General features: G+C 47.1%; 1 pseudogene; it reads right to left on the bottom strand.

Moving 5' to 3' along the window:
- Nucleotides 1–16,526: 16,526 nt before the first annotated feature.
- LOC144160696 (uncharacterized) lies at nt 16,527–17,534 on the bottom strand (annotated as a pseudogene).
- Nucleotides 17,535–27,424: the final 9,890 nt, after the last annotated feature.

Raw genomic sequence — 27,424 nt, 5'->3', positions numbered from 1 at the left:
GCACAATGGTCGGGGCCAGTTCATCCAAGTGCGGAATAAAGTGAGGGTAATATTCGGTGAGTCCCTTGAATGGCAAAACTTGCTTATTCGTTTGAGGTGGTTTGGATGCAAGTATCTTTTCCAATGTCCCCAGCAAACCAATAACATCTCTGCGACATCAGAAAAAAGATCTGAAGTTATATGGCCCAGAGGTATATTTATTATACATCTCAATACCAGAAATATTTTATCAAATATTTCCATGTTAACAATAGGTTGCTGGCACCTGATAATTGGGGGTTATTTAGACCGTGTTAGAGAGGTACACTCGATGTTGCTGATAATTTATTTGTGTACGCTACTTACTACTTAGATATATTGTTGTGATGCAGTTCAGACGTTGCTAGTGTGTCAGTTTTCTTCTGCGTACATGCCTATCGCAGTTACATTTTTTTAGCTATTTGTGCTATACCTAATTTTAAGACTGCCCAGATATATCTTTTAACTTTACCTAGGGGTTTGGTACGTGAAATTTTAGGTTCTGTAATTGTCGAACACTCCATTTTAGGATATAAATACAGAAGCTGAATAAAAAAAACTAGACTCAACATATGCCTGAAGAAAATTGGTGCTCATAGCCGTTTTTTTTTCAGTGAAACACCAGTTTACTTGGTCGTCCTACCTGCCTAATAAATGCTGGCCTGACAAATCACTGGCGACACTGTGAAGCCACCTATGTAAACTAAAACTTGTCGCAGCTTGTACCAATGGTGCAAGGCTGGAGGAACACGAGTGCTTGTGGCCTTTCTCCCTCCATCAAAGACTGGGCGGTTGCACATGGCTTCGATTTGCACACTTTGTTCTTAAAGGTATTCATAAGTGGCATGCCTGGATTGTTTCGTCCACTGTTTAACCATTTGGACTACGTTAGTATAGGCTGGAACAGGTAGAAAATCCAAAACAGTGGACCAATCGTGGGCCATAGTTTTATGCATGCGGTCTCAGTGAAGTCTCGCAACTCCTATATTAAGTAACCGTGGTTCAACATATAGCGTCAGTAGAGCCTTTGTGTACTTTGTAGGGTTTTTATGTTACAATAGGAGGCATTCACGCCCTACCTTGAGTATTATAGAAATAATGATGGAGACGACGATGATAGGACATGCACGCTATCTGCCACGAGGCTCGAGCCGCAAAAAAAAAACCGCTTAATATAAGAATTTGAAATATAAGTAAAATAAAGAAAGATGTCTCATTTGCTAAAGCTTTCATTGATAATCGGCCTTGGGAAAACATTTAAACAGCGCAATAGACAAACAATGGAATCAAAAGCGCTTTTGTAGTACGTTCGATATATCAAACGAAATATGTGCATCAACTAAATAGGAAATATAACGCATAAAACTGTCTTCTTACTTCATAAACCAATACTAGTCAGGTGAATTATATCTTCCACCACCTTAGAAATAGGCCACCAGGGGGCCTCGAGTCCAGACGTGGGTACGCAGAGCTCCGTTTTTGTTATCCCCACAGACTGAACGCGCCAAGGTAGGGCCTTTAAATGCTACGTAATTGCTTCTAAGAGGTTTGGGAACCTCTGTTGAAAAGTTGGTTTCGCTAGCGTTGAATCTGCCCGAGTTACGACGTTCTATTGAGAACACAGGCTTAGCGGAGTCCGGTTAGGCCTAACGTCGACTACGGCCGCCGCGCCGGCCGGCATGGCCTCGGCCATGGAGACCGACGCTCTCCACCCACGGAGGACTGCCTCAACGGACGCCAAGAAGCGGAAACATCAGGTAGATGACGATGAAGCGGCCTATGCGACCTGCGAAAGTGATAACGACGACGACCAAGAAAATTGGACAACGAAGCGTTCTCGGCGGTCTCGCCGAGCTCCACCGAAGCGATCGGCCGCTGCTACTGAACGACTCACGAAAGAAAGGTATTTTGTTCTTCTCCGCCCTCGAGGGCAGAAGTCGATGAAAGATATTCCTCGCAAGGTTCTCAGTGACGTGCTTGACCAACTCTCGTCGCAAGCCGACTTGAACGCGTACGTTTCAACCAAACTCGATGTGAGGAGTAACGCCATAACCGTTACCCTTTATGACAAGACACATGCTGAACGAGTAAGTCAGCTTACTCATATTCAACTGAATGGCTCTCCGTTCGAAATTGAAGCCCAGCTACTTCATCCCAGAGGTACCTCCCGCGGTGTTATCCAGGTTGATCCCAGCGACACGGATGTCGAGCTCAAACAACATCTAACCTGTGAAACTGCTACCATATTGGATGTTAAGCGAATGGGACGTAGTCATTTCGCCCTTGTGACTTTTGACACTACTCATGCGCCAAAAATAGTGAGAAATTACAAGGAACTGTGCAAAGTGGCGCCGTACATACCCCGAACGCTGGTGTGCTACAGATGCCACCGTGTTGGACACCTGCAACGCCACTGCCCCAATGAGGGCGTGTGCAAGACTTGCGGAAGGACCCACGCAGAGGGTGCTTGTATGCCCTCTGCTACATTCTGCACGTTGTGCAAAGAGGTTGGTCATCTCGCCACTGACCTGAAGTGCCCAGAAAGGGAACGAAGACTGCAGCGTAACAAGGAACGAGCCAAAAGGAAGTCACGCAGCCGTTCCCGCAAGCGCACCATAAACACACAACTGAACGACCTCAACGAATTTCCCCCGTTGCCTGCACCCGCAACTGCTGGTACTGCCGTCAGAGGCGTCAGCCCCGGCCCGGTCAAGACCGTTAGCTTCAAAGCGCCGCCTCGTGGTAACCAACCTGACATAGGTTCCACAAAGAACGACAGTGTCAAGTCAAAGAAGAAGAAAGCAACATCGGCTGAGCTTCGTCAGCGCATACAGGACCTCCAGCGTGAGCTCGACTGTCTAAAGTTAGAACTACGAGACAATGAAGAAGCTGAAAAGGAAGAGGCATGCCAACGGCAACGCCAGGCTGAAGAGCAGCGGCGGCGCAGGCAAACACTGCTAGCACAGCGGCGGCGTCAGTCCCAGTCACCGGCGTCCATAAGGCTATCCACACCCGTAACTCAAGCGACCCCAGATGCTTCCGGCGTCAAGAGTGAAATCGAGGAGATAGTGATTAAAACACTACGCACGCAACTACCCACACTGATGGCCGAATATTGCCAACTCACTCAACTGACCCCGCCAACAGGCCCTGCTTCCACAGCCTCTTCCATTCAGCATGGCTTCGAATAACATCCAACTGTTACAGTGGAACTGCAGAAGCCTCCAAGCTAACGCTGCCGAACTCAGTGAAAGATTACGTACAGCTGAAGAGAAACCCTACGCAATACTCCTGCAGGAGACGCGTGGCACAGGGCCAGGATTGTGTGGATACAAAGGGTACTTCACTCCAAGCATTGTACACGAACCAGTTGAGGGCAGAAAGGAAATTATCGCACAGGCAGGGGTCTATGTCCGAAATGATGTCAGGCACTGTCAAATAGACACGAAAGAGTTCTGTACCGAATTTATAGAAGTGGTGGCTGTGCGCACTCGAATAGCGCAGGGGCGCACGTTGCTGATTATCTCCGTCTACGTCCGCCCTGATACTGGGCGGCGGTGCAGAGTCAGCTTCGAGTGGATGAGCAGAATTAGGACCTTGTTTCCAAACGACGAAATTGTAATAGGTGGAGACTTCAATGCTGCGAGCACCACCTGGGGGTATAAGAACACTACGGTTCGTGGCCAGAACCTCGAAGACGAAGCAAATGAAGCCGACCTTTACCTCATTAACGACTTGGACTACCCAACCCGCATCGCCCTTCACTCAAGGCAAAGAAACACTACCCCTGACCTAACGTGGGCGACTGAAAATACGATTCGCCAGTGGCGCTGCAATAGCGATCCCTGGAGCAGCGATCACTACCCAATTTGGCTGGAACTTCGTGGCCTCGTTCAAAAGAAACGCCGACAAGTGACCTGCATAGACTGGAATAAGTTCCGTGAGCTTGTCGAGGAGGCTCACGAGAGCTCCCTCGTCACTCGAATCCTCGACGCAGCAAAGGCGGCAGCGACTACGGTCACTGTGGACGTGGAGACCCCCTCACCAGACAAGCACCTACTCAACTTATGGGCAACGCGAGAACAACTTCAAGTCCAATACCATCAAGGGGGCAAGGCATACAAAGACCTCCTCCGCATAAGACACAAAACGGCTCAAATTAGAAGGCACACGAAACAGTTAACTCGGCAACGGTGGGAGGAGCACTGTGCGTCCTTTGGAAAGGACACGGGACTCCGCAGACTCTGGAGTACATTTCACGCCCTCAGTGACAAACGTAAAACGCAAGGTGTCGTCGAAACAGTGCTCCTCACTCAGGGGATCTCCCAGAAGGAGTTTGAAAAACAGGCAGCGAACGTATTTTTCCCTCAGCCCGTACAACCTCCATCACCCGATATATACGAGAATGAGCCGGTCGATGAAACGAACGAGTTGGAAACGCCCTTCACCCTCGCCGAACTTTACACCGCCCTAGAACAGGTGCGAATCCAAAGTGCCCCAGGTAAAGACGGGGTCACATGGACAATGCTCCGTAACCTACCCGCAGCTCAAAAGGAAGCCCTACTTGACGACATCAATGCAATTTGGATTAGTGGTGAACTGCCCCCTTCAATGAAACACGCCGTAGTGGCGCCAATACCGAAGTCGGGTAAGCGTCCCACGGAGACTCCTAATCTACGTCCGATTTCCTTGACTTCCACAGTGTGCAAACTCATAGAACGAATGTGCACAAACAGGCTCAATCACTACCTGGAAGAAGTGTCAGAATACTTTCACCCAAATCAGACTGGATTCCGTCCAAATCTTTGCACTCATGATAGCCTCTTTCTTTTAAGGAGAATCTTGAGCCCTCGCCGGTTTTCCCAGCCGAGCATTCTCGTTGCGGTGGACCTCAAGAAAGCGTTTGATTCCGTGACTCACCAGGCCCTTCTACGGGAACTTCATGAGGCGTACCCCGGCAAGAGGATGTTAAACTTCATCAGAAGCTTCCTTGCAAATCGAACCTTTGAGATTCGCTCTGGGCATACAGAACCAACCAGCTTCACGAACTGCGTTGGGGTTCCACAGGGGTCGATTCTCTCGCCCTTGCTCTTCAATGTGGTTATGCGTGGGCTCACCCAAGAACTCTCAAAAATTCCAGGTGTGCATTTTACTCTGTACGCAGATGATATTACCATCTGGACTGAAGCCCCTGACCACAAAAAGACGGAGTTGGCTGTGGCCGCACTGCAGGAGGCACTCTCCGCCCTGGAGCGATACCTCGAGCATACCGGCATGCAGCTGTCGGTCGAGAAGACACAGTATATCCTGATCGGAGGCACTCCTGAAGAACGAGCCAAGGTATCCCTTTCGCTAGAGGGGAGACCACTCAAGCGACCAGACGCAGGCTGGATCAGGATCCTCGGTATACCCATCGCGGAGCGGGGAGGTGCAACCGAATGGTTAAGACAACTGGCGCCTACATGGAAAAAACTCCTCCACCTTATCAAACGACTCGCAAGCAAATTTGGAGGAGCCACGTCGGAGGTAGCCCGCACTCTAGTCCAGGCCGTGCTCGTCTCACGCGCCACGTATGGTGCTCTGTGCTACCGCCTGACGAAAGCACAAACTGAAAAGCTCGAAACGATGTATAGAGCTGCTCTGCGAGTAGTGACCGGCCTGCCACGGCACACGCGCATCGACGAACTGTACCGTTATGCGCGACTCCCACCTTTGCGGGAGCTAATAAATGATCGACGGAAAGGTGCGGCTGACCGCCGTCAGAACACTCTCCAAGGACAGCGGCTCCTACTACATGAAGACCCGCAGATGCAAGCCGTACTAGAAGATGTTCCACCCCACATTCCTCCGTGGCAAGACATCCAAATAACAGACCTCAAGCCACTATCGCGCAAGACAAACGTACAGAAATACGCCCAGCAGCGAAAAACAATAGCACAGGCCCTTAACGCACATAAACCTGACCCGGAGGAGCTACGCATCCATACAGACTGCTCATGGGACCCCGAGACCCGAATCGCAGCTATGGTAGCGAGAAGAGAGGACGGGGCCCACCGCTCAGAAAGGTTCCTTCTAGAAGAGACCCCCTCAACCACAGAACTCGAACTCCGAGCCATTCACCTTAGCCTCCTCTGGGTGATTGAATTCTTGTCTACAGATGGCACCAAGCAAGTACGACGGATCAGGGTTTTAACGGACAGTGCTACGGCACTCAAAAACCTGGTGGGACCTCCGCGAGTGACCTCCATGGAATATGCCATAAAGCAGACTTGCCGCGAACTACAACGGGACAGAAATATTGATGTCAAGGTCCTCTGGGTACCCGGACACTCTGGCAACACGGGCAATGAGACTGTGCACAGGCTGGCCAGTGAGGCTCGCTCTCCCCACCACTCGCAGCTTGAGCTCACTCCTCTCAAAGCCCTGAGTCATAGCCCTGAAGAGAAGCGAAGAAGGAACAAGCTTGAAAGGTCCAAAGAGCTCCTGACCCACGTACCACCCCTGGAGGATCCCCTACCTAAAGGTCTTCCCCGGGGCGCCCAAGTGTTCGTGGTTAAAGCACGAAGTGGCTTTGCCGTCACGGAGGACGTGGTGGCAAGGTGGAACCACGCACAGAAGTACGCCAAGCAGCCGAACCCGCCACCTTTCTCGCCGCCCCAGTGTAGTGTGTGCTTGGCCGCCCAGCCGGCCAACATGCGTCACCTGGTGTGGGACTGTGAAGGACTGAAGGACGCACGTGACAAACATCGCCCGTCATCTGTATCAACATACGAGGACTGGATCCGGCCAACACACGACCACAAGAGAATTCTACTCACACTGTGGACATTTGCGTGTGAAGCCTCCATAGTGCGACGCACGTAACCCCCTTCCCTTTTCCCCCTCCCACCGCAACAGGCCTAGTGCCGTCCTATTCATAATAAATTTTACAACAACAACAACCACCACCTTATTAGGCCTCCCGAATGGTCCTGACCGCGGCACACGCTTTTTAAAAAAAGCGCTAGCGTCATTATTGGCTTGCTTGCTTCAGAATTTGTCAAATACACTTGTGGGGCTCTTAGAATGTAGTTTTCTTCAACTGACAACTACGGCACACGCCATGCCAGACGCAGTTGTCGCGGCAGCAGGAATGCCTGCTGCTTGGTTTATTGTGGTTGCTAACCCGCGAAACGTGTCGGCATTGCCGACTGTGTTGTTCAATCTATCCAATAATAACGATGTAAATTGGTTTTCATTGTAATAGATGTCTTTTGATGATATAGATGTAACTCTCTAACTTGTGATGCCATAGCAAACTGCTTCTGGCTTGCACGAAAAAGAAAATGAAAACATCCACACAGCTTAATTACAATGTATTTTCCCACAAGCTAACGTCAGTGCTGGTCTAGGCGCTGTTTGTGTAACATGGTTTGATAACTTGTATTGTTCTGTTCGGCCAGTGGATACAGTCCGGCGCAGTATGTCCAAACAGGGAGACAGATAACCATGCACATAGGTGCGTTTTCGGGTAATTTTATGTGGACCTTAGAAAAGAAGAAAGTCTGCAAAATCTGGGAGCATCCTGGAAAATTTGGACCACCTGATAGGTACGCAAACAGAAAACGAAAACCAAATCTTGGGAATGGCGAGGCGCCGCCCCCAGAAAGCAACTAAAAATAAAATAAAAGACATAGCTGCTCCAGCCTAATGTTTGCAGCTATTTTATGGGCAGGCGCTAAAAAACATATACAGTATAGTTCCAGACTGGCCTTATAAAGACAGAGAGGTAATATGGAATGCATTATTGGTCTTTAGAATTGATGCCATTTAGAATCGACAACTGGTACCTCGTTCAAGCACAGATTTTACAAAAGCAGAAAAAATACTTTTGATAAAACATTATACTTGCTTCTGAGAGGAATTAGCAATAATAAGCTGAACAAAACAAGTAATCTTCTCCACGATTTTGCTTACTCAATATTACAATCAAATTGAAACATAATCGCCAGTTCTAACGAAAAGAGAATGTACAGGTTGACATTTTTGAGAGAGTGGCAGAGCAAGCCTTTCTCGCTTCGTAGCCTTTGGAATCTTGAAGCTTGAGTTGTGAGCGAAAATGGTCTCGCACGCTAGCATTATTTGAATTCAACATCTTTTGCGCTATTTTTATAAACAAAAAATATGTACTTTAAAATTGGAACCCTCAAATAAAAGCAGTAAAACAGAGAGAGCGAATAACAATACGAGAGAAGTGACATTCCAAATGACACATCAAATTTCAAAATATAGTTGGTCCAATAAAACTATAAAACGATCCATCCTCCCCGCTTCCCAAGGCCACGCATCCGTGCGATGAAATCTTGATGAAATATTAGGCCGCAGACTAGAGAACATAGAGGGTTTTACTTTCTCCCGTTTCTTCAATGACAAGCACATACCATATTTTTGTACAAGCGCGTAACAGAGTGAAACAAATATTTGTTGTAAACAACGCGAATTCCCAAGATTTTATTGCCCTAATGGCAACGTGTTGCCTCATTACGGCGGGAAAATGTACTATCCATCAATGCCGAAGCAGAAACACCCTTTCAACTGCAAGTTGATTCTTCGCACTGGTTTTTCATTCGCAAAGGTAAATCAAGGATGTGAATAACAACATGTATTCTAAAATACCTGACCGCATTTTTTTTTCAGGAAGAGCAACACGTAAGATTTACCGATGTTTTATAACAAATACAAAGTGCTTCAACACCAGAACACATTTTTTACATGTAAAAACACAGTTTTTACATTTGTTACATTTTTTTACATTTTTACGTGTTCTTCCATGGCGCAGGGTTATTTCAAACTTCTAAAATGAATTTATTCCATTAAACGGGACAACTTTGTCATTGGCTGTATGCTTTGACCACATTGTGCATGCGTGCTCCTTAAATCGCCTGTATTAGCCTTTTGCACGCGTATTTCAGGTGCTATAGGTTCAATTTGAAGGTAATGAAGTCCCGAAGGTATAAAATGGTGTTTAATGTTTGGCGTAATTCAATACATTCGCCAAATTGTTTCGGCTTATATTGTCAGCAAAAACGTCGCAGATACACCAAAAGAATTACGAAGAAGCCCTGATTTATTTTTTCTATGAATTTCTTTACCAGAGAGCAAATTAAAAAATCGCACTCATGATGAATCCTGCGTTTTCTAACTTGGTTTGCGCAAATGTAGGGCTTAAACCATGTACTATATAGAAAAATGCTCGTTAACGAAAATATTATACCAGTATTAAAGGTTGAATTAGCTTTAATTCAGTGCAAAATGCAAGATGAAATAAACAGCGCAGAATCCTTGGGTGCAGTAAAAAAACACGAAGCCTTGCGAACGAGCTTAATTTCAAGTCATATCATTTAGACGCGCGCCTGCGTTATCACGATACGCTGAGAGAAGAGAAACGAAAAAGCTACAGCATAGACTACGCAAACAGAACACAATTCAGATAAAAAAGCCAATCCGTTTAAAATGCCAAGATGGGATATCGCTCGCTTCTAGGAAGGCGAACTCCAACTATTAGCACACGTCCCTTAAGCCTTAGCCCGATGTCTCGTATACCTCACTGTGGCCCGGGCCTAGGCATTTTTTAAGCTTGAGTTTTTCATAACGCTTTGGATTGCATTTGCTCTTAGCAGCGTGTGTGGGTCAGGATTTTATTGAATAATGTAGCACATGTAACCTTAACGCTCCTAAGACCTCCGTTGAGGTCTTAGAGACAGCCACATATTTGTGAGCGAGAATATATATCAAAGCATTCTAGGTTTTAAATCATTCTTGGACGGATGCATGCCGTTCGTGTGGAGGAAGAAGGGAAAAAATTCAAGCGTTGGCCCAAACACAAGCGCGAATTGGTGCAAAAACAATGGGAAGCTGGTGCACCGTCGTTACCGCGTCCAGTATAGCTCGTGGAGTAGCGGCGAATCCCTACCGAATAAACAGCAACTTTCCCGTTTGGAACACCAGCGTGAGCCAATATCACTTCGTTAGAGGTCTTTTACGGGATATTTTCGACGGCGTATGTCACTTTTATGGACGCGTACATGACTGGTTGCCGGTTTATGCCTGCGCAGGTTTGTAGTGGAGAACAGCGGAGAACAGCTACAAGTTTTATGCCCGTACTGATAAATGGCCTCTCCATTGCGCTGGTGCGAGGTTGAACCGAGGAAAATTAACGGACCAATGGGACCTTTCCTGGGTACTTAGTGGTAGAACGGATTAGGTTTGTGTGTTAGGCTATGCGCAGATTACCGACGCAAAACCCGTGTCATGCCCTATGGACGAGAAAATGCTGTGTCACACAGTTTGGTTAGCAGAGACGTGAATTGACGTCATTGTTTAAAGTTATTACGACAGTTGCGGCAACAGTGTGAACACGGCCCTACATAAACAATAAGATGCTTACGACGCTGAAGGGACCCAGGCAGTTCATGTTTTTCTGCAGGAACAAAGCTTGGTTTGTCACAGGTTTATTCGGCTAATTTCCCAAGAAGCATGCTCCGTCGCAACTTAGGATAAATGTTTTTTTGTTTCGTGCACTCCGTGGAAGTCATCCAGCTTTGCAGGTCATCCTTCTTCATAGAGTGTGTGGGCACTCATTTTTTAGATAAACACTTACTTCCTTTTATGCAGTTTATGGTTTCAGTTTCTCCTTCACCTATCCTTATCCAAGCGCTACGAGATTAGGCAGGTGCGTGATTTTTTGCCGAGGTTTAATTAAAAAACCCGCTGTTGGTTATCAGTGCTTGTGGTTGTCTTTTGTCTGCGCGCAATCATTCTGCTTTATTTGGGTGCAAAGGTGTTTCAGTATTCTTAAAAAAATTTAAACCAACGATGTTTTCGAACAAGTACTGCCGCAGAATCGTGTGCCCCATGTGGCCGCAAGTTAAAAGAACACAAAACAATTATTTGGAATGCTAGAATTTTGACAGGACTCCACTTTACATCCACAAAAGTTTTTAATATTGTTCCGAGGCATTTGATACGCTCACCGTAAAGCATACACTAGATGAGGTAGGAGTGCGATCATTATGAAAGTAGGAAGATGAAAAAGAGCGCTGATGATGACGGGTGTGTAGTTCGGTCCATTCCTCGGGCGACGCTCTGTTCTACAGTGCCCTTTGTAACTGGCCACCTTCAAAGAAGTACTGTACATACGTTTGTATGTATTCCAATATACCTTCTATCTTTTGGTGGAGAGTGCTTGCAATTTTAGCCTCGTCCCGCTCTATTTTACCCCTTCCGTAGTCCTAGTGAGACATGAATACGGCTGGCTTTGGGGTCTTGATCAGCGATCTTCGCAGCTGGCATCATCCAAAACATGCCACAAGAACATGGATCCAAGCCCAATTCGGGCAGGAGAGCGGCCAGATGAAGGCTATGTTGAAACAGCCCCTGAAAGTTCAGGGCAGCAGATTCGTCGATGCCGCGCAGTACGGTGACCTCCGCTGCTCCGTGGTGGTGGTGATAGACGAGAAAACAGGATTTAAAGTGAACGCCGCGAGCATCGTTACGAGAGATGCGCAGCGAGCGGGAGAGCTGGGCATCGCTTTGGCCATCACGGACCCAGAGACAACGATGGTGCTTAGCTACGCAAAGAGTGCCGTGCGCGATTTTGCCAAAAGAAGATTGCTCTGTGGAGCAGTGCGGGTTCTCGAGCCGGAGAACATCGACTGAGGCAAGGTAACAATCAATTGTTCCCGCCCACGCAGGGATCGAGGTATCGGAACTCGCCACCAACCGTAACGAGACTGCGAACGCAGTCGAGTGAGGATTAGCTGGCGGCGCGGCAGCAATAAACCCGTCTGCACAGTGGTGGATCGAGATGAAGGACAGGTACGATACATTTCAAGGTACCAACAAATATTACAGAAAGAACAGGAGTGTGCTGGCCCCGCCGCACCCCGAGCTAACCAGTGAGGAAGCGTCCCCATTCGGACAGCTGCAGACTAATTCACTGATGACCACGGTGGTCATGAAAGACATACAGCGAGAACTCTATACGGACATGTTCGTGTTGTGTGAATATGTTATGCTACGACCGCCCATTTTCTGTGGAACTGTGAAGTGCGACCGAAAGAGGCGGCAACCAGGATAGCCCTACTATCATGGATCCAAGAAGCATTGCGCAGCTAATAGAATCACACCCAGGTATCAGGTATGCTGGAGCACCTGGTGGCCCCCAAAAAGCAGCGCACAACGCCCTGCCTTACGGGGCAGCGGCGTCAAACCCTGTGCGAGTAACGAAGGTGTGATCCGAATTTGGGTGACGTCGGGATCGACGAGGGGCTACGTCCGGGTGCAGTGAACACAGTGTGCGCGTTGCAGGCATTCAATGAAGTCTTTATTCCATTCTATTCTCGCTAAAGCTTAAAACGCCTCCACGTCTGCAGTAATTTTTTTGTTGATTAAAAATGCTACCGCGTGTCTTTTCTTTTATTGGGGTTCATTATAGCAGAGAATTACCCGCTAGTAAGATTAATCAAACTTACCTGTGTGCTTCGAACTTGTCTTATCCCTCTAATAGGCAATTTATAGTCCCAGAGCTCCTCAACTAGTACAGCGAAGCTTCACTCACTAGACAGATTACATGCGTTAAACATTGCCAATGTGAAGTTCCGAAAGGCCGCAGAGGATGTACTACAGTCCTTCCGTTCCATTTAAACCCTATTCTGTGCCGAAAAAACTGTTTTTTGGAGAAACAGTGCCTTTTGGCAGGGATGCGGGGAGGTTAGGCAACCCTGTGCTCTCTAAAGTCTGGAAGCCCTGGGTTTGTGGTAGGGGTTCAAGAACCCTTTTCCCGTAACATTTCCATAAAAGCGGATTACACATCTAGGAATCCCATTATCGGGTGGTGAGAGAAATTGGTTGTGCTCATTGTAATGATGGAGTGACGTGACCTTTTCACCAGGCGCACGTGTGGCATTCTGACCTTTTTAATAGACGTTGCACAAAATATATACACGCACAAGGACTCAGTGTTGCAAACCCAAACACTGAAACCGAAACTGAAACTTCATCAATATATATAGAATACAACATATTTCCCTCCCTCAACTTTTAGTAAATCTGTTAGTATGTTAGTAGAGGTTAGTCGCGCTTAGTTTTTTCATGCAAAAGAATACACCGGAAGAAAGAAATTGTATAACCCGAATTACAAATACACATCACAACACTAAATCCGTGAATACACTCAAAATAGGCACACCAACACTGAGAAAATCCTTGAACACATTCATAGTTTGTGTCCATATCTAGCCGGCGGCCGTCTGTCTCAACGGCCTGGTGGGCACGACGCAACTGGTTGTTCTGTAGTGTTCACGGGCGGCGTGACACAGTTTCTGATGCAGGACACTGTTCTGTGGGTGACCTCGTTGGCGAAGCAGGATCACATACTGCACTAGGCACAGGTTGCGATGCAGGAACACTTGCCTCTGGAGACGCTGGCTGGAATTTCGAACGAGAAGTGTCAAATCGCCGGGGTTGAGATGAAGGGACGAGTCACGACAAACAGGATGTTGCTGAAGGCCATTGTTGCTCGGGCGACGAGCAGGCACCTTGCTCAGCTTTGCGGCGTTCCAGGTTCTGCCGTCATCGAGAAGGAAGGATGCTGGACCACGTTGCTAGACGACTTCCCTGGGCTTTGAAAAAGAAGTGTCACCCTTGTATGAAACCGATGGTTTCTTCACCTGCACCATGTCTCCTACCGCCACCACTGTCGGCTTTGCCGCTCGCCTCCTGTCGGTGTAGGCTTTGCTGTACTGTTGTCTGTGCTTAACACGCTGTCGTAGCCTGGCCAGTTCCTGATAGGGTGTCTTCGCAACCGACCCGGGCGATAAGTCTAGCATATCAAGCTTTGTCCTCGCCAGCCTTTCATGAAGCAGTGCCGCAGGGGCCACTCTTGTTGTGGCGTGAGATGTACACTTGTAAACGGCGAGATAATCCCGTACAGCAGTTCGCAGTGAACGCTGTTCCAGACGAGCCACTTGGAGGTACGTCTTGAATGGGCGGTTAAACCGCTCGATCTGTCCCTTTGCCTGCGGATAATAAACAGATGAATGCGACAGGCGGATCGCTCGTTCTTTTAGGAAGTCGATAAATTCTTTTGAGGTGAACTGGGGCCCATTAGAGCAGACTATGTCTTCAGGATACCCTTCCCTCGCAAAGATATTGAGCAGGAACTCATTCAGGGTTCTTGTAGAAACGCCTCTGCACAACTGCACTTCAGGCCATTTTAAGAAGTAGTCCACGACCGTCAGTGCAAGCCTGCAATCTTGAGGCGCCCTCTCCAGGGAACCAACGATATCAATCGCAAGTTTCTGCCATGGTCTCTCCGGTAGCTCCACAGGTTTCAAAGTTGCAGGGGATGTCTTGGCCGATCTATCCGCTGCTTGACAGATGGTACAATTGTGGACTGCTTCTTCCACATGACTGTCCATGCGGGGCCACCAAAACTGCTCCCCAAGTCTGGCTTTGGTGGGTCCGATACCCTGGTGGGTTTCATGCGCTGTTGCTACCAGTTGAACCATGAGAGATGAAGGAACGACTAGCCTCTCTGCCCGCAACAACAATTTTCCCACTACTGAAAATTCCTCTCGAAATCTGAAATATAGTTTCAGCTCTTCACGCAAGTTCTTATGTGAAGGCCAAGACCCCCGTACGTACGCCTTCACCTTCTGAAGCGTGACGTAAGCAAGAACTGCTTGTTCTAACTGCTCTCTCGTCAGGCAAGTTGGTTGGACCATGCAAACAATTTCTTCCTCAAAAGTCAGCTCCGAATCTGCCACATGGACTGGCAACCGCGAAAGAGCATCGCCTACTCTGTTTGACGAGCCTTTCTGGTACTCCACCGTAAAATTGTAACGTAGTAGCCTTGCATGCCAACGTGCAATTCTGCAATTCTGCAACGTGCAATTCTGGGCACAGAAGTGAAACGAGTGCCTGGTGATCTGTTCGGAGAGTGAAGCTACGCCCCCACAGGTAAGAATGCCAATGTTCGCATGACCAAATGCAGGCAAGTGCCTCTCTTTCGCCAACTGCGTAATTCCTTTACGCCGACGAGAGCGTGCGCGATGCAAAAGCGACAGTACGAAGTGTATGACCGGCGCGCTGCTGGAGGACTGCTCCGAGTCCACATTCAGACGCATCAGTGGAAATGATAATTGGAAGTGCAGGATCAAACATCTGCAAGACCAGATCTGAGGACAATACAGACTTTATCCTGCGGAAACTTGTATCCACCTCAGCAGACCAGGCGAACTCTTGGTCTTTCCTAAGTAGAACTCTCATTGGTTCCACCATCTCGGCTAAGTGTAGAACGAACTTGGCGCCGTAATCTACTAACCCAGGAAACGAACGGAGTTCGGCGGCATTGTTTGGAACTGGAGTGTTCACCATTGCCTTGATTTTCCCTGGCAGTGGCGAAATACCAGAAGGAGTCACCTTGTGGCCCAAAAATTCAAGCTCCTGAACTCCGAACACCCATTTACTGTTCAGCTTCAGACCTGCGTCCTTGATATGCTGTAGAACTGTCGCAAGGTTCTTTAGGTGCTCCTCAGCCGATTTACCAAACACAATGACGTCGTCAATGTAAAAGAGGACACCAGCACAATTGCGGAGTATGGGAGACATGCTCTGGAAAACCGCAGGCGCTGACGCTAGCCCAAAACAAACGCGTTTGAGCCGGTACAGCCCATCATGTCTAATGAATGCAGTCAAGTCCCTACTCTCAGGATCCAGGAGAACTTGGTAATAAGCAGAAGCTAAGTCAAGCTTCGAAAAATGCGTTGCCCCCACCAAAGCATGAAGCAACTCATCCATGTGCGGCACCGGGAAGCTGTCCGCAACAATCGCCTTCTTAGGTTCGCGTAAGTCTACACAAAGCCTAATACTGCCATATTTCGTCTCAATGACTACAATGCGGGACAGCCATTCTGATGCATTGATACGTTCAATGATGTCCAAGATTTCCAACCGCTGCAGTTCAGAAGACCCTCGTGGTCGTAACATCAAAGGAGGATGGCGAAGTTTTTATGCGATGGGCTGAACACCCGCACGTGTCGTAATCCTCTGAACAAAACCTTTTACAAGACCCAGCTCATTTGTCAAGAGGGAGCCAAACTTTTACTGAAGTTCTGGTGGCAACTGCGTGGACAACTCGAACGGACATGACAAAGCTACTTCGGCATTCGGTACCGCGCTGGTTTGAAAGCACTGCAGTTGAGACCCTTCAATGCACAGCTTAAATGCCTTAGTACCATCCAAGCCTACGAGAGAAGTGCCCTGTTCGACGACATTAAACAACAGCGGTGCGCTGTGATTCTCGAAGGAAACTTCCGAAAAGAAGCGGCCTCGAACCAAAATTGGTCGTTTTGAATAATCCAGAAGTGTTACACGAGGAACGGGAAGCAGGTGCACACTTGGAAAATGCTGGTCAAACAGCTTCCCCGAAATAATTGAAACCGAAGAGCCAGAATCAACTAATAGTTTCAATTTGAACTGCCCGACTTCAACGTTAATATGTATTGCAGATGCAAGAGGCTGTTGAACCACAAGAACCTGCGCAGTTTCATCCTGCGGCAGGCTATCAGCTGAAACTTCGTAGACAACTGCATGCGACCGTTTCTTGTTGTGAACATTCTAAAAATGCCCGATACGGCCACAGAAGAAGCATTTTTTTCCTTTAGCTGGGCAGCGTTGCCATGAAAAGCGATGCTCGCTAAAACCACAACAAAAACAATGCGAAGAATTCGCGTGTTGCTGCAAATTCGACGGACAGCGCTCTCGAGAAGAAGGGTGGTTCCCATGCGTACCTGCCTTATCACGTTGACCGAAAGTGCAAGCGCGCGGCCGTGAACGCGGTGACGGCGACACACTGTACTTTGCGCAGAAATGCGCAGATACTGGCAGCACAGAAACAGAAAAGTCCTTGATTTCCGCGGCTGCTTGCTCGATTTGACTCGCCAGAGCAATGGCCTTGTCAAACGACAGGGAAGACCCTTCTAACAAAAGACGTTCACGAACGCGATCCGACGAAAACCGGCAACAAACTGGTCGCGTAACGTCTCTTCTGGCGTCTTAAACGAGCACATCGCGGCGAGCTCTGTAAGAGCGGTCACGTACTCTTGAACCGACTCGCCTGGGGACTGAATCCGGCGGTGAAATCGGTGGCGCTCGACGACCAGGTTGCAGGTAGTGTCGAAGTGCTTGGCAAGTGTCGCTACCGCGCAGGCGTACACGTCTGGTGTTGCTGCAGCCCCTTGATTCTCCTCGGTCTTCTCGGCCGCCTGCGGCACAGGCAGGGTGCTGAAAATGCGTTGACCTTCGGGTCCCAAACAGTGAAGTAGAAGAGCCTTGCGACGCTCTGGGGGGAATACGGAAGCACCGGATGCCAATAGGTACATCTCGAAGTTGTCGTGCCATCGTGACCATGGTTGCACGGGGCGACCGGGTGTCTGGAGGAACTGCTCCGGTGGGGCGATGCCGGCGAAAGCCATCGGGTTGGTGTGGCTGGTTGGGTCCCGAGGAATTACATGATAATGCGGTTCTAAATCCTCGTCGCCATTGAAATGATGGAGTGACCTGACCTTTACACCAGGCGCCCGTGTGGCATTCTGCCCTTTTTAATAGAAGTTGCACAAAATATATACACGCACAAGGACACAGTGTTGCAAACCGAAACACTGAAACCGAAACTCAAACTACATCAATATATATAGGATATAACACTCATCTCTGCCCCAAGGGGTTGTCGGGTTTTTCAAATTTTAGCGATGTTAGCTGTGGCACCCCGCATGGCTGCCCATAGTCCTAACTCGGTATGGGCACGTCGGTTGCGACATAGCGCTAAACCTAAAGTTTTCCTTTTTAGCTCAGTGTCAAATGTTCCGAAAGGTCTTCTTTAGTATTTCGAACAACTTTTGACCCTATATAAGGAATAAAGGAATACCTTCATTTGTTCCGAAATTATTCAGGCAGCTAGTGATGTTTCTCTTGCAGCTACTACAGTTTGTTTTGGTTGCGTATCTACCAGCGCTGTTATTATCTCAGTGGTTAGTTGTTTCAAAGCACCTTTCCGATGCAGGGGAAGTGTTTGTTTTCCCATTTAAACGGTTTATATCTATGCCACGAGGGATGTTTGGTTCTTTTGCAGCTATCCACCTCCGGTATTTCTTATTGGGCTGCTACGGTGGACAGTTTAATAACACCGCGTTCGGACCAAGCGACATTGTGTTTTCGGTATTTCTTTGTGTTTAGGTGCCTGTTTCAACTATTTCAACTGTTAAAATGTGCCACGGGATAACTTATTTGCTTATGCTGCGACGTTGCACAACTGGCGCGTCGAACATGGTGATCTGGGTCTCTAGTATGCTACCAGTTGTGCTTTCGGAAATTGGTTTTACTTTCCAATCTATGGGAACTGCCCCTCGACAAGCAGAGTATAGGGTCTAGGGGCAACCCTGTTGCGGAAGTCATACTTATTTTTTAGTGGCGTTCGCACCTAACGAGACCTGGCTGCCCCCGCGCCAAGAAAGCGTTCACATGTATAAAAATATTGGTGCTAGCAGGTTCACATTTCGCATTGAGTTGATCTAGAACGTATGAATGAGCAGTGCGAAAAGATGAGAACTTACACGGCAGGTTTCTTGACTTTCCTAGAATACCCCGTAAAAATATAGATTGCGCACTCCACAGTACTGCCTTTATGGTTTCACGTGTACGGTGACAATCGCTACCTTATACTGGGTGTTTGAAAATATCCAATTGAAGCAATCTGATACTCGTCAGTTTTATAACGCGGTCGACCAAGGGGAGATTCGTGCAAAGGAATGCGTTTTTTTCTTTCACTTTGCCCAAGAAATTCATCATGGTTAGAAAAATGTAGGTTTTCCGCGCGGTGTCTTAGAGTAACACTGCATCAGTGAGGTCCATAGAGGTGCGGTTTGATCACCCGTTATGAATGCGGGCCTTGCACCACTCTTTCTAGCGATTCGGCTGTACCTGTGCCTTACGCAGCTACTACTATGTAGCCATCTTTTTATTCGGCAGCAAATATACGTAAGTTATTTTTTCTGCGTTTATCAGACGAGTTCGATCAGTGTATTATTATTAACGGTACAGACTTTGTACGCTTTCAGTAATAACTACTGGAGTTATTTTGCCTTCTGTGCCGTATTCTGCTGGGAAGATATTGAAGTCGCGAATTTTAAATCAGTATGTTAAATAGGGTTTTTGAAAACTTAGTATGAAATAAGAAAGTACTGGGTGGTAACTTAGCGTAAAGCGTAATGATGTGTTAGCAAGTCATTATTGTCATAAACTTTTGTGTGACCATAAGCTCACCCAGAAAACAAGCGCTGTAAAAAAACAGGACGAGGCATGAACGGGACGAGTGCTAAACTTTCAACAAAAAGTCTATTGCACAACCAGCGCTTATAAACACGTCTGGCTATCATGAGAAGAGGAGGAAGGATGGGGACATCAAAACAATGGGTGAAACCAGAAAAACAGTGACGCACCGCCTACGACAAGGAATCTATCTCACGTTTCGATAAGGCTACGGATGGCCTGGTGACGAATTTATCACCAGACCTTGCTATCTATGCCGCTTCCACAATTTCTCTTGTCAGACCCGAGCGGTGAAAATACAAGACAGTTGTTTGTTCATACAGTGGATGACACGGGTTTGCCGAGACACATTTTTTACAATGGGCAGCCAGCTTGCCATCGGTAGCAACGCTCCTGACCTTGCTGTTGTGCTCATGTAAGCGAACGTTTAAGCATCTGCCAGTCTGGCCAATATAGTGTCTGCCATACAACAGAGCAATTTTGTAGACAATGCTACGGTGCCACTTATCAAAGGCGTCTCTGTGCTTGATAGCGGAGATCGGTTTCCGCGCACGCGTGGTATAGCTCCACCTGTACAAAGTGAGAAGATTGTTTGGCGCCCTGAACACGACCGTATCCCTAAACATTGCACAACTTTCTTGACGTTATGCGAGGTTTTGTGTATGTGTGGGATAACCGCTATCTTTGTTTGTGGTTCTTCTTTCTTTGTCCTTCCTCTGGTTTTCTGCCCTCTGCTTATCGCTCAAACGAGACTCAATATTTATTTTGCTATGCAAGCCTTCCGTAACAAGAACGACAACCTGCCTGGGAAAACCCGCAGCTTCTAAACGTGCCACGTGCACGAGCAATCTCTTTCGCAAACGCGCTGGGAATTCTTCAGAATGCAGTGAACGTCTGTTTATACTTCCGTGCAACGCATTTACCAACATTGGGCTTAGGGAAAGTGTAACTCAAAGCGCTTTTAAGTGCGAATGCACTTTATAAGCGACCCCAAACCTTCCACCGCCGGCGGCGGCGTCGGCGGCGGCGGCGTCCGCAGTCCTCCTCTCTATATAAAAAAAAAACAGCATCCGGCGCCAGGTTTCGATCCGAGGACTTTGCGGCCGCAGCGCGACGCTCTACCGACCAAGCCACGGACGCGACGCTGATATCAGTGTTAGTAACGCGCCTTATATCTTTAACGCATTCAAACTACGTCGTCAGCGGCGTGCGTTGGTGACTCAGCGGCGTTATAGCGGCTTGATAACTGCGTGGTGTACACGTGATCACGTGATACTACAAACCCGATGGAAGAGATGGAAGAGAAGGCGGCGAGGCGGTGGGCTGCGGGGGCCGAGCGCAAGCGCCGCAAGCGGGCCGACAACCGTGCATTCGCACTTTCACATTCTCCCCCTCGGGGAAATGCGGGGGAATTTTTTTTGTTCAAAACGGCTGCCAAGATTTCCTAGCCCTCTGGTATACTCTCGTAGACACTGTTATGGGTAATAGTCTTTTCCAACACCTGTAGAAGACACCAGTGTCATGCGATGCCAAGCTACGTAAGAATGTACCCATAGTGTAAAAGGGTAAATACGCCGATTAACAGAAGCTTGCGTCACCTATTGCTTCACAAAGCTTCTAAGAACTACTGAAAGTTTTATATTTGTATATTCAGCTTCAATTACCAACCATAAGTACACCACAAACCTCGGCCGTAAAGATACTAGTACTACTATTCAAAGTTTTAGTGACATTAAGGCCGGTTCATGCGCAGCGGAGAAGACAGAGGTGGTAGTTATTTCCGCGTCCGTATAAAATTCCCAACACTGATATTTCGGCTGCAATAACAAGAAGTTCTGCAGAATTTCACATCTCGGAGCTCGGTTTTAATGTATATGTATGAAATATGTGTTGAATGATAAAGGCAGCAGATTTCATAGTGCTATAAAATTGGTTGCAAAAGTTTGGATGGTATCTAAAAAGGAGACAGGAAGCTCTGACGCTTCCTCTCTAACTCTGTAAAAGTAGGGCGCAGAAAACGATGGTCGATTTAGTAAAAGTTAATTCATTGATGTATTATAAAAACTGATTTAAACGGATGGTGAGGCATGGATGAAACTTTAAAGGCATAAAGGAGAAGTGTGTATTCCTTGCCATTCTACACTCCATTTCTGGCACTATACATACAGGCTTTCGAATGGACTAGTCCGTAAGGCACCCCGCGCTAAGCACAGGCCTAGTTGGAGCATAGGGTCCAACATTCTGAAGCATGTTTTATTGACTGACACATAGACAATGCTACCATATTCCAATGGTGAACCTATTAGGCTGGTAAAAACACGTAAAGGAAGTTGTTTGTCAGCACCAAAAGAAATGTGTGAGAGAACCTTCAGGATAGGCATTTTTAAGCATTATTGTTTTAGGTGGTTTATGCGTGGAATGAATGTGAGCTTTTCTTAAAAGATTATACCTAAAACTTTTGTTCCTTTTTCATAGGAATCGAGACACCATTGAGTTACATGTCCATATCCAGCCGGATGTCACTCCTCTTGGAAATCAAAACAGACGAGCACTTTCCTGTATTCAGTTTAAAACCGTTGATATCTGCCCAGCCGGCTAGCGTGTAAACAAGCTGCACCTGGCACAAGTAGATGGACAGGTCACAAGACTCATAGGATAATTGTACGTCGTCTACATAGATTCATCACAAAAACGACAGTGGTAATGCCTTTCCTAGAGAATTTCTTTTTAAAATAGGCGAAGTGGAACTCAAAACTTCGCCTTGCGGCATACCATTTTCCTGCACTTGAACCCTAAAGAGTGCACTTCCAAATCTTACACAAACGCTTCTTTCACGCATGTAGTTGGCAAGCGTGTTTAGGTCGTGCCCGATGCAGTTTTAAATGCCTTCAACGAGCAAGCCAGGCGAATCCATGCAGCTCGCTACCCCCACCCCCTCCATCGGCGCAGAAGGCGTAAGGAACCTAGAGTTTTGCAGTTCTGTGGATGCCCTCCACAAGCGTGGAGTTGGAGGAAAAAAGTTGCCATCGCTTCGATCATTCATTGCTCGGATGATTGTTTAGAAAAGCTGGCAACCGCGTACACCTGAAGGTTGCGCCCAGTACTCCTCAATATCCTGAACTGCCAGAGACACAACAAAGCAGCTGCGAAGAACCTTGGCTGCCGCGAAAAGCATCTTTTTCAGAATATCCCACTTGTGGAGCGTGTTGTTTCTCGCATCCACCTTAAGGAACCTTGATCTGTTTACGTTTGTTCAAACCGGCAGATGCCGAAATCGCGATTTAGGGCGGGCGATAACGACGTTAAAACAGCCAATGATTGTTAGTTAGCCTTCCATGTCAAATTTTGCGTTTGCAAATTTCAGTTTAACTAATGCGCGGTGACAGAAAGGTTCGAAACCCAACTTTGCAAGAAATAGTTGAAACACACCATATTAGAAATTAGGGTTGTAAATTCTTCAGGCGGAGCCAATCTCATTGTCCCTAAAACTTTCTTTTCCAACACGCGCTGATTATCGGTCGTTACTTTAATTGGCTTTCGTATAGATTGGGTGAAGACCACGAACGCGTGTTCGAAGGTTTTATTTCTCAGAATTTTGAGGAAGCAGTATAGGACTGAATTCTATACCAGCCTTAAAGATGCTGTTGCAACAGATCAATGAATATGCATAATTGACAAGGGGCAAAATAATATAATTGAGTAAAAAAATGCAAGAATATGTCGAACCTCAGACTACAAAACCATAAGGTGAAGGTACAAAAAAAGTACATTAGATTGCATAGAAGTGAAGTAAAATAAAGTACAATTGGACAATCAGAGTGGAACAATTATTTCATTTTAAAAAAGAGAAATACTTAACCAGCCATTACCTAAGTACACAACGTCCACAGTTCTAGCTATTGAAGCAGAAATTCCTAATTATTATGTATTTTTTAGTTGTGCTTGAAATTTATTTTTCATGAATTAAAATCAATTTCAATAAAATCAATCCAATAAATCAATCAATTAAAATTTAAAAATTTCACCTGAGAAACAGTGCCTTGCGATTACGTGGGCCATTTTGAAATTTCGCCCATACGTGTATGGAAGACCGTTGAAGGTTGTGACAGACCACCGTGCGGTGTGCTGGCTCGCAAATTTGAAGGACCCATCTGGCCGTCTTAGTAGGTGGACCTTGCGCCTGCAATAATTGGACGCTACAGTAGTCTATAAATCTGGCAGAAAACACACCGACGCCGACTGCCTGTCCCGCGCACCCGTCGAAGCGCCACCAGGAACGCGCTGATGAAGACAGCGCGTTCTTCGGAATCGTGACGGAGAGCAGACTAGCCGCCCAGCAGCGTGCTAACCCCGTGGTACGCGTCATAATCGACTAACTCGAGGGATGCACGTCGCCGTTCCTAGGACCTTCAAACGCAACTCACCAGCATTCAGCCGGAGAAACTCTGTCCTCGTGAAGAAGAATTTCAGCCCCGGAACTAGAAGGAAGTACCTTCTTGTCATCCCCGCAGACCTTCGTGACGAAATTTTGGATGTGCGCCACAACGACCCGGCTTCCGGACATCTCGGCACAGCCCGCTCTATTGGTAAAATATAGGCAAGGTACTACTGGCCCCGCCTTACCTCTGATGTGACGTAACCCACTACGTCTGGAGCTGCCGGGACTGCCAGCGACGAAAAATGCCACCGACGAGACCCGGTGGACTTCTTCAGCACCTCGCCTTCCCATCTAGGTCCTGCCAACAGAGTGGAATGTACCTTCTGGGCCGTTCCCTACACGCCTATCTAAAAACAAGTGGATTGTCGTAACGACAAACTACGTGACACGCTACGCAAAGACAGCCGCTCTTCCGAGGGGGACTGCACAAGAAGTCGCAAAGTTCTTCAGAAGCAAAGTTGTGCTGTGACATGAAGCACCGGAAGTCCTAATCACAGACATCGGAACGTCCTTACTGCGGAGCTGATACAAGCAATCTTACGCTAAAGCAACACGGGTGACTGAAGAACGACGGCGTACCACCCCCAAACGAACGAACTAAAAGAACGTCTGAACAAGACAATCGCGGATATGCTGTCAATGTACGTCGACTTTGAACATAAGACTCGGAACGCAGTGGTGCCGACGTCACCTTTGCGTACAACACGGCTATCCAGGAAACTACGCAAATGACGCCGTTTGAGCTTCTCTACGGAAGACTGCCGACCACGATGCTTGACGTCATGCCTCCGCATGTAGAAGACGACGACTTCAACCCCAACATCCAAGGATACCTTCAGCGTGCGGAGGAGGCCCGCCAGCTTGCTCGACTTCGTAGAACGGACCAGCAGCAAATGGATACAGGGCGCTACAACATCCGACGCCGAGACGTTGAGTACCATCCAGGTGACCGTGTTTGGGTATGGACTACCATTCGATGACGCGGACTCAGTGAGAAGCTTCTGCGATGGTATTTTGTGCCCTACCAGATTCTAGGACGTGTCGGCCAACTTCTTACGAGGTGATCCCCGATGGTGATTCTGGAACATCACGACGACGCACGCGACCCGAAGTCGTCCGCGGGGTTCCCTTGAAACCTTACTATGCAAGATGACATACATTTTTTGTTGTTTGTTCGGACTATCTTTCATTTTAGCATTGGGTAGATGCCCTCTTCGAAGGGGGTAATGCCGCGAACCTTGTATCAGTTTGCTTATTTAATGTTTGATTTTACTGTCGGGCTACGCCTGGCTGTATTATCTGTGTTCCTAGTAAAGCGCGTCTTCCATTCTTTATTTTTATGCCGCATGGGCTATCACATCCAGATAAGCAGTCTGTTTCGTTCTGACGTCGCCAGCCAAGAATCATCTTCTTTGATCTTATTTGATGTAAATCGACGGTTCCGGAAACACTCGCGCCGAAAGATAAAAGCCTGTAGAGCAGAAACCACGGCATAGAATTCGATGACACTCGCCTGCGCAAGTCAATTTGTTCACCGCTGCTTCGCCGCATCTGTATTTTTTTCACTTGTTAGGGGAGCACAAGTTCGCTGCAATACACTTGTTTTCCTTTATAACAGCTGCGTCCTCTGTCCACGTTAAAGTATACTGTCCTGCTTAATCGAGTGGCTCGGGCGTGGGTTGATGTGGTACACTGACATCTTACAAATAAACTAAGGTGCCAACGAGAGGGAAGGAAACCAACAACCTCATGTTTGTACGCGAGAATAGAGCTGAAAGGCTTACACGTTTTAAATACTTATGGAAAAGAGGAATGTCATTTGTTTGGAGGGAGAAGAGCAAGGATTGAAGCGTCAGCCCCAACACAAGCGCGAATGGGCGCAAGAACAAAGAAAAGCTGCTGGCGCCGCCATTACAACCCCAAGTTCAGCTCGTCGAGTAGCTGCAAATCCCTCTCGGAAGAATAGGAACTTGACAGCTTGGAACGCCGGCGTGAGCGAATATCACTTCTCGAGAGGGATTTCAGGGGATACTTTCGACTGTGTATGTCACTTCTAAAAACGCGAACATGACCAGTGGCCGGCTTATGCGTGCGCAGGTTTGTAGGAGACAAGTGGGGGCGTGCACGAGCAGCTGTAGGGTATATGCCCGTAATGGTGGATGGCACGTCCGCTGTGGTGGTGCGAAGTTTTAACGGAGACGACAAATGGCCTGATGGGACCTATCCAGAGTCCTTAGTTGTAGAGCTGATTGTGTTGGCGTGTTCATGAACAGTAAGGTGCTTACGACGAGGAAGGGACACTGGCAGATAAACCTTTGTCTTCATGAACAAAGCTTGCATCCTTGACAGGTTCATTTAGCTAAATGGCTAGAAAATATGCTCCAATGAAAATCACAACCAACATGTTTCATTTCCTGCACTTTGTGGACTGTGTCCAGCTTTGCAGTTCATGTATCTTCACACAATAGAAGGGCACTTATTTTTCCTTTACGTGTATATATATATCTATATATATATATAAATATATATATATATATATATATATAATGTAACGTGGCAGCAGATTACATGAACCATGAGGCGATGAAGCGATGTGTTTACAAGACTATTTACAGGCAGCCATACCAAGTAAGGCTTGGCTGCGCCGCGCACACAGCTCTTCGTCGTCATCATCCTTGGTGGTGGGCCATGGCGCCACGGGGATTATATATATAAATATATATATATATATATATATATATATATATATATATATATATATATTTATATATATATATATATATATATATATATATATATATATATATATATATATATAAGAGAAGAAAAACTTCGAACAAGGTAAAAGCACGATTCTGGCCTACGTTTCAGCAAAGAGAACTTGCTTTCCTCAGGGCAATCTCTCGCTTGGCAGGCAGGGTTTATATATTGGTAGGACCCCAGGTGAAAGGCGAGGGAAAGATGGAAGGGAAATTGAGCAAGCTGATTGGTTTCGGAGTGTGTCGGGGGAGAGATTGAGGGGCCAAGAAGGTTGTCTAGTTTAAGCCGCGAAGTAGGTCACACGGAAGTCAGCTGGTGGTTGATATTCGTGGAATTTTTGGACAGACAGGATGAGAGGGTGCTTATTGACCCGCCGCGGGGTATAGAGAAAGGATCTCAGAACCGCCGGAAGCAGACCAGGCGGTGAGGGTGGGGCCCTTATCAGAAACTATCTGCAAGCCTCAGGTCAAAAGAAAAGATAGAGACGGGGGGAAAACTAACTAGGTCAAGAAAAAAAGAAAAAAAAAAGGAGAAAAAAAAACAGGCAGAGAAACCACATAAACCCACACACAAAAGAAAAAGCAATGACCCGGCAACTGAAATGGCACGTGTCACCCACGGCAACATTCCTGGAACAGGCCTGTCCTGAAACTCAAAAACGAAAAGATAAAGTTAGAGTGACGTACAGGGCACATGACCACGCGGAGTAAAAAAAAGAGAAATTAAATAAATAAAATTGAATTCCAAAAGCAAAGGTTGGAGGGATAAGGGCGAGTATTAAGCTAGACGCTAAGGAATGAAAAAAAAAGGGTAAAAGAAATTAGGTGACTAGGTACGGAG

This window comes from Haemaphysalis longicornis, unplaced genomic scaffold (assembly GCF_048455015.1).
Source record: "Haemaphysalis longicornis isolate Haplotype H1 unplaced genomic scaffold, Haemaphysalis longicornis Haplotype H1 scaffold_11, whole genome shotgun sequence".
Taxonomy (NCBI): domain Eukaryota; kingdom Metazoa; phylum Arthropoda; class Arachnida; order Ixodida; family Ixodidae; genus Haemaphysalis; species Haemaphysalis longicornis.
Note: the sequence above shows the minus strand (reverse complement) of the source record. Positions and strands in the feature narration are given on the sequence as shown.